This window comes from Saccostrea cucullata, unplaced genomic scaffold (genome assembly GCF_032062105.1).
Source record: "Saccostrea cucullata isolate Sc308-1 unplaced genomic scaffold, CSIRO_AGI_Scuc_v1 ctg13942, whole genome shotgun sequence".
NCBI classification, from domain to species: Eukaryota; Metazoa; Mollusca; class Bivalvia; order Ostreida; family Ostreidae; genus Saccostrea; species Saccostrea cuccullata.
Genome location: NW_026919168.1, coordinates 7736 through 15556, shown reverse-complemented (window position 1 = coordinate 15556; position 7821 = coordinate 7736). Strand labels below are relative to the sequence as shown.

The following is a 7821-nucleotide window of genomic DNA, read 5'->3' as shown; positions in this document are numbered from 1 at the left end:
CGATATACGCAAATACGGAAGTGCGACTTCACAACATAGTACCTAGGATAGATCGATAAAATAAGACAATAGTTCACCATCATAAGGTAAATAAGGGACAAAAATATTGGTCAGCATCATATTACAATAATTCAAGATAAAAATAATGTACAACATGGTTGAATAATGAGAAATCAGGCAGCAGATTCACAGGTGACAAGATGAGTAGTGAAGCGGTCAATCAGACGAAGGAAACGCATGTTAAAGTACACAAGAAGTTCGCGAGCGGTAAAATGACGATTTCACATAGATGTAAGTAAAAGAATACGCTGGTACTGAACAGAGATCAATAACCGGTAATTATTAACAACTGTAATCTGTTAAAATGTATTATTTTACCGTATTTACGCAGAAACTTAGAGAATAAAATTTGTAAACAAACTATTGAAAATGGGGGATGTTGTCAAAACACGATCGGTAATACTGCAAGTTTTGTAAACAAAATCTGAATAAAAATAAGACATAATAAATGCTGCTTAAGCTTAATTAATAACTTTTAAAGTCATGTACTATGATTATAGTGTATCTCCATTCAGAATAAATTAATTGTAAACAATACAAGAGTAAGCACATGAACAGCTGATGAAAGTCTCACATATTACATTAAAATGCAGATTTTACTCATAGTTTTTTTCCCCTGTTTGTCTACATATCATTGATTAATTATACAATTATGGACGACTCTTTCGATGGTGATATTGATATTTTTCTGGTGAATAACAAACCATTTTTTCTCCATAGACGCCCTCCTATGTAATTCTGTAAATGACGAAAGATAAGTATATCTAGGTCTACTCCTGCTTTAAAAGTCTATAGTATAGAAGGGGTGAACCTATATGTACTTACAGAAATACATATGGAGCGCCTATGATTTTCATCATTGAATGAGTATTACTGTTATATTATATAGTAAGGACTTAAATGAATAAGACATTAAAGGCTGTTTGACAATTTTCATTAACGAACTTCTGTTGTAGAGAAATTCCGTGTTTTCCTTCGCTGTGTGTAAGACAAGTAAATGTTTAGAAAAAAAAACTGCAATAGAATTTTTTCCTGCTAGGATTTACAGCTGGCTCCAACCGTTGCAATCATTGTTTCCAACGTTGCTAGAGGTACTATTAGTTATCCAGGTTCAATCAAGGGTGTACGGGAATTTACCCCGGGTTTTATTCCATACACCCTGAGGCCGCAGGCCGAAGGGTGTATGGAATAAAACCCGGGGTAAATCCCCGTACACCCTTGATTGAACCTGGATAACGAATTTATTTCCTTTGTACCAATAAAAATGCTTTGTAAACATCAGAATGTGTTTCAATCTATCGATTAGATAACTATGTACTGAGAATGTATGCACTGTGACGTCACGTTTTATTTACACCCGGTTCAAGTCGGGTGCACGGATATTTACACCCGACTTTGTAACCAATCAAAGCTCGTGTTACAAGCTAGATAGGAAATAAATGTATTTATTGTGACGTCACTATACCTTTGCACGCTTGCAATCCAGTGAATATTTTGTATACTGGGCTGTTTTCTTTTGTAAAGATTGCATGTATATCGGGGCTTTTTAGAGATTATTTAATACTAGTAATATTAATTTGACACTGCATTCCAGGTCTTAATTCTGGGTAGTTGGAAACTGGTGTATTATAGAATTTTAGCTTGGGTTCAAAATAGAAACGAAGGTTATTTTTTAACGTTAACAATATACAGCTCAACGAACATTTTAAGCTCACATGGTTTTTCGCATGGTTTAAGGTCACATTTTTGTTATAAAAATTACCATTTTCTAACTTCAGTACGATGAAACAGCCCTACGTTATATTACATATATAATGTCAAGGACATAAATCCTTTAGAATTATTATCTTAAGTTTATTAAGTGGGTATAATAAAGGGGAATCAATCAATAAATGGTACGATGTTTCTACTATAGGATTCTACCATAGGTTTTTACAAATTAAATAAAACGAACTTTTATTGATACAATGTGGTTGAAAATTTTTGATTTTCTTCTTAAAGGTCAATATTTTTTAGAATCCATTGTTCATTTACCATATTCCTCTTGGTTTTGTCGAAATGTAGCGCCAAAAAATGACATTGCAGAAAGAAACCACATTCAAGGGTAGGATATTAAAGTACTGTTCAATTTTTCAAATAGTATATTATTTCTCTGAAAAGGTAAATTCTATTGCATTTATGGTTTGAAACGTTAAAATTTTGCATTGGGTTTAATTTTTCACGATTCTAGATTTTAGAAGGTAACTCTGAAAAATGCCACTTTATTAACACTCAAAGCAGTACAACAGATGAAAATACCTTTATCATCCCGCGCTAGAGAGTCAGAATATACAGAAAATACAAGTTGTGCCCTTGTCTACGTTTCTGCAACGAGATACTGCTTTCAAAAGAACGGAGTAAATGACAGCTACTATTGGCAAGAAACAACAACAACAAAAAAGGGAATAGTTAATATTTTTCAGCCATGAATATATCAAATTTCTATTAACTGATTTGTGTAAATTATGTTTATGTAAATGAAATAAAACTCAAATAATGTAAACAAGTACTTTTAAAATACATTTTGTTGTCTTTCTACACAATATTACATATATGGCAATGTGACCTTAATTTGTGCGAAAAACCATGTGAGCTTAAAAAGTTTGTTGAGATGTATAGAACTAAGGTGTTGAGTTTTGATCCATGTCCCTTGAATATTGCACCATGTGGTGGAATTTTGATTATGAAATCGGTTCTAAATTTAACAGCATAAAAATACCTTTATTTATATTTCGACTTGATATATCCTAGTGAACGTGAAATCAACAAGAGGCCCAGGGACCACACCGGCTAGGAAAAAGCACATATCAGATCAGAAATGAAAGTTTACTGAAGTTGGAGGGGGGGGGCTTAAATTTTAACCCCATGGGGATCATGATTTGAACAAACTAGAATCTACACTACCTGAGGATGATTCCATATAAATATCACTAATAACAGCTCTGAAGTACTTGAAAAGAAGATTTTAAAAGATTTCCCTATTTATTCCTATGAAAAACTTTGATCGACCACTTTGGCCCCACCCTACCACCGAGGGTCATGATTTGAACAAATGTGAATCTACTCTACCTGAGAATGATTCCACATTAATTTCATTTTTCCTGGTCCAGTGGTTCTTGAGAAGAAGATTTTTAAAGATTATTTCCTATATATTCCTATGTAAAACTTTTAACGGCCATTATGTCCCCACCCTAGCCCCGGGGATCCTGATTTGTACAAATTTGAATCTACACTACCTGAGGATGATTTCACATGAGTTTCATCTTTCCTATCTCAATGGTTCTTGAGAAGAAGATTGTTAAAGATTTTTCCTATAAATTCCTATGTAAAAGTTTGATCGGCCATTTTGGACCCACCCTACCGCCCGGGGTCATGATTTGTACAAATTTGAATCTACAATACCTGAGGATGATTCCACATTAGTTTCATCTTTCCTGGCCAAGTGGTTCTTGAGAAGAAGATTTTTTATTAAAATGCCATTAATTTTTCTCTTATTCATAATTATCTCCCCTTGGAAAAGGGCGTGGTCCTTCATTTGAATAAACTTGAATTCCCTTTACCCAAGGATACTTTGTGCCAAGATTTGGTTGAAATTGGCCAGGTGGTTCTTGAGAAGAAGATGAAAATGTGACAAGTTTACGACAACGACAACGACGACGACAGACAACGGACAAATTTTGATTAGAAAAGCTCACTTGAGCCTTCGGCTCAGGTGACTTAAAAGACCAACCAAAAGTCTGCCAAAGTCTGCCACATTTGTTTCATACTTGGCTAACTAACAATACAACTGTGCGGCGCGTAAAACAAAATGATTTAATCTTCGTCTTAAACGTAGTTACATGTAACGTCCTTTGTTTATCACCTGCGTCAAGTTTTTACACCTCCCAATTAATTATGCGAGGGCATGCTCCAAATACAAAAAGTCATTTTACATGGGTTGCTTTTTAATGTATTGACTTGCAATTTTGCAGCTTTAGAATTGCATACCAAAGATCGAATTTTAATTGTAGGATATTTTAATGCTGTTAGAGTGGTCCGCCCTTAGAAGTGACATAGCGCATTTATTTACTGGTTATTTACAGTTGATTACACTATTTGTTATGGACTAAAATATGCTTAGCATTATTTCAGAATAAGTATAATTGAATTCATTATTTCTATTTATTTCCCCAATTTAAGTAAATTCAGTGTTTCTGTTCACACATTGTCCATTGTTACTTTGAAAATTGTTCCTGCCAAATTAAGTCAGGTACGCTATGTTGAAAATTAATTAAATAGTTTGAATATGCACTCTCTTAGGCCTATATGATATACTTTTATTAAACTACAGAAAGTACTTTTTGTTAGTATTTAGAGCTTTCTTAAATTAGACAAAGATTGAAAGTTACAGTTAGCGGTTATCTAATTCAAGTAAAGAAATATGAACATATCAAAAATCGGAACCCCTAAAAAAGATTTTGGACCAGACATCAAGGAGGGTAAAAAGGAGGGTAAGCATGCCAAAGAACCGTTCTCTCTGACTTGCGACATAATAATCAAACTACTTACCGCCAAACAGAAAACGTTTTAAGAACTGTGCCACGCGGATGACTGTGTGTGTGTGTGTGGGGGGGGGGGGGGGTCAGCGAGGGTGTATGAGGGTGTGTAAGGGTGTGTATGTAAGAGAGGATATGTTTAAGTATGTGAGTAAAGCAGATTTCTTACTTTCGTGTCTTCTAAATTTCAAGAAATAGATGATAGCTATAATCAGGATACAAAGGCCAACAACTGCGCATATCACACCAATAATGATGTAATTTCCATTTTCATCTTTCAACCGCCCAACATTCTCTTGAAGAGGTGTAGTCGTATCATTATCTGTCAGAAGTGTATCTGTTGTTATTATTTGGAATCTGTGAGAAAGGAATTAAAGCGACCATTAATATAGAGTCTGTGATAATAACCCCATATCAATGTATGCACATTTAAAGAAATGGGGGATAAAAACTTTTTTTTCGTAGAAACTGAACACATAGTGTGTTATAATGATTACATAAATTGATTTAATATATTAATACATAACTACATTTTTATCTTATTCTTGGTTTTCACAAATCAAATTAGCATTTTATTTTTCTGAGTATACTTTTACCAAGTCTGGTTTTAATATAATTGGCCCAGAGAAAAAAAAAGTAAAAGACGTGATATTGAACTTCGAAAAAGCCAAAACGGTCATTTTTTTCTTTAGAAAAGCTCAAAATCTTTGCAACACTCTCAAACTTTAAACACTATATGTGATTTACTTTGATCTTACAGAAATTGTCAAAATATTCAGCAAACCTCAGGTGTACATAATTTGTAACTATTTGCTGATCATTCTCTGATAAGTTATGCAAATATGATGAAGAAAAAAAGAACCTTTGTTCTGCACAATTTTTTTCTCCTCGGATACAATGGATTTGAAAATCAATGTCTAAACATCTGGGAACTGTAAAAAAACATTTGCCACGTAAAACTATTTTATGGCAACAAATGGATATGAAATAGGAAAACAATCATAAAACTCAAAATATGTGTATACCTGCATTTTTATGATAAACGTAATGACTTTACTTTCCTATCGTTACATCCCTTACGTTACCCTCACGACCTGCATATTAGGTTTATATCTCCATTGGTTCGATCCGCAAAATCATATCGTATGCTTTTCTTATGAACGACATATGCAAATGTAAACATATATTAATATTATTTCTACTTGTTCATTTTTTAATAGGTACTTGTATTCATAAAATAATCCCATGTAATCCTATGTAATGGCAGTATTACTCTGGATTTGAGCATTTTAATGCATTACATAACCATATGCATTACATATAATGCAACACACATTACTAGCATTACTTGGATCACTGGAGTTCCAGAATTTCATTACACTAATGCATTGCAATGCATTACCATTACATTGAGTATTACCCCCAAGCCAGATATACATACATACATGCATTAGTGATAATTATTTTTCATTTCATGATAATTTCTTTTATGAAATTCAGCAACATGTATAAGGACGTAGGTTTTTCTGTTTTAAATAATCAATCATAATCAGTATAGTTCAAAAGGTAATTGCTGATAAATTTAGATACGAAGAAGATACGTCTTACTTACAGTCATATAACTTATCACTGTCGTAAAAAGTCGAAGGGCATCCATCGGTGAAACTTGAACAATTATAATCGTCTAGTTGCAAACTATTGATGTCAAGAACAACACAAAATCCTAGAAAGAAAATAAGACTATTCTGTAGATCGCTGTAAGAATTGCCTCATTAATTACATAAATATTTAGCTTAAGGTTGTACATGTTGTACATGTATCTAAATCTTTACAAAATGGTTAATTCGCTGTAAAGTACACCTCCAGATAAACTGTGCTTTAACATATTCTAGGAAGTGTTTAAGGATTTCAATCCCTAATAGGACCAAATTCTCTATTCCTTAGTTGTCCATCAGGTACATAATACTCTGCATTAAATTAAAGAATTTTAGAGTAGAAAAGGATTGCCAAGGAGAATTTTTTTTTTTAATTCAGCAGTTTATTAACAAAGGTTGCATTGAAGTCTACATGTGTATGTGGAAATCTAAGCGTTTGTATTAAAATAAAAAATAAAATAATAAGAATATATAGAAATACTGTGACGGAAAGACGCCTTGAACCATAAGAAATAGGATGAGAATTTAAAAACAATTTTAAGCGGATAAAATTTTTAACAATGATTTTTTAACTTATCAAAATTAAAGGGAGGTAACTCTTACCTAAGGAAAGGTCATAAATTAGGACACACTCTTTCTGTACATGCTAATACATGTAGTTATAAATGGGAATCATGTCTAAATAAAAAGAGTATTCAAGACTAAAACATTTTTAATGTATTCAATTTCATTGAATCTGTTGCTATAAGGGATAGAATACTTTAGATCGAAGTGAATAAGTTATAACCTTTGAAGAATTGTTAAAAAACTTACAAACGAAAAATTTGTCAAATTTCACATGCACCAAAACAGGCGATTTCTATACACGTTATACAATCATTCCTCTCGACTGATTAAACTTTTTTTGAAATCAGAGAAAAATGCTTCTTTAAAAAATGGAAGTTATTAATTTACGTGTTTTTTAAATAATTTTCTTTATATGATTTATCTTATTCTAAACAGGAATTCTTAAATTTATAAATTTTATTCATTTCAAGAAGTATAATTTTTTTTGTCAAATGAATGTCATATTTTTTTATTACGCGTAAATGTGCTTATGCAAGGTCGGCCACTTATAACTGTGAAGTACCGTTCTCTACAAATGTACCATGCATGACCTTTATTTACTAAAATAAAAATTTGAGTAAGAATTTTACAAGTGTATTCCTGTCATATTTTCCTCGTCTGATACTAGACTATATTAATCAAATCTCCACTGGGTCATTTACACACATATACACAGTCAAGAGGCTTTTGAGATATTTCCTGCTTCCTCCAGCATATTAATAGTTTTCTGAGTATTCTGGAGTTTTCAAAAGTACAACTCACAATGGCATTGTTAACTGATACATGATGTTCTACGACGTCACATTTTTGCCTTTTTTATTGAGGACAATTGCAACCAATTTTTGAAATTGATTTTCTTATCCACGAAGCAAACTATTCTACATTCATTCATAATATGGAGTAAGAAACGAAGTGGCAATTTAAAC

The 7821-nt window shown here is 32.5% G+C and overlaps 1 long non-coding RNA gene across 1 annotated transcript; it reads right to left on the bottom strand.

Annotated features, from left to right (window-relative positions):
- Positions 1 to 4805: 4805 nt before the first annotated feature.
- On the bottom strand, positions 4806 to 6359 carry LOC134281381 (uncharacterized). The gene is made up of 3 exons (XR_009995078.1): positions 6247 to 6359; positions 5497 to 5566; positions 4806 to 4991 (listed from the first exon to the last, which is right to left on the bottom strand). It is a non-coding gene; the product is annotated as an uncharacterized LOC134281381 (long non-coding RNA).
- Positions 6360 to 7821: the final 1462 nt, after the last annotated feature.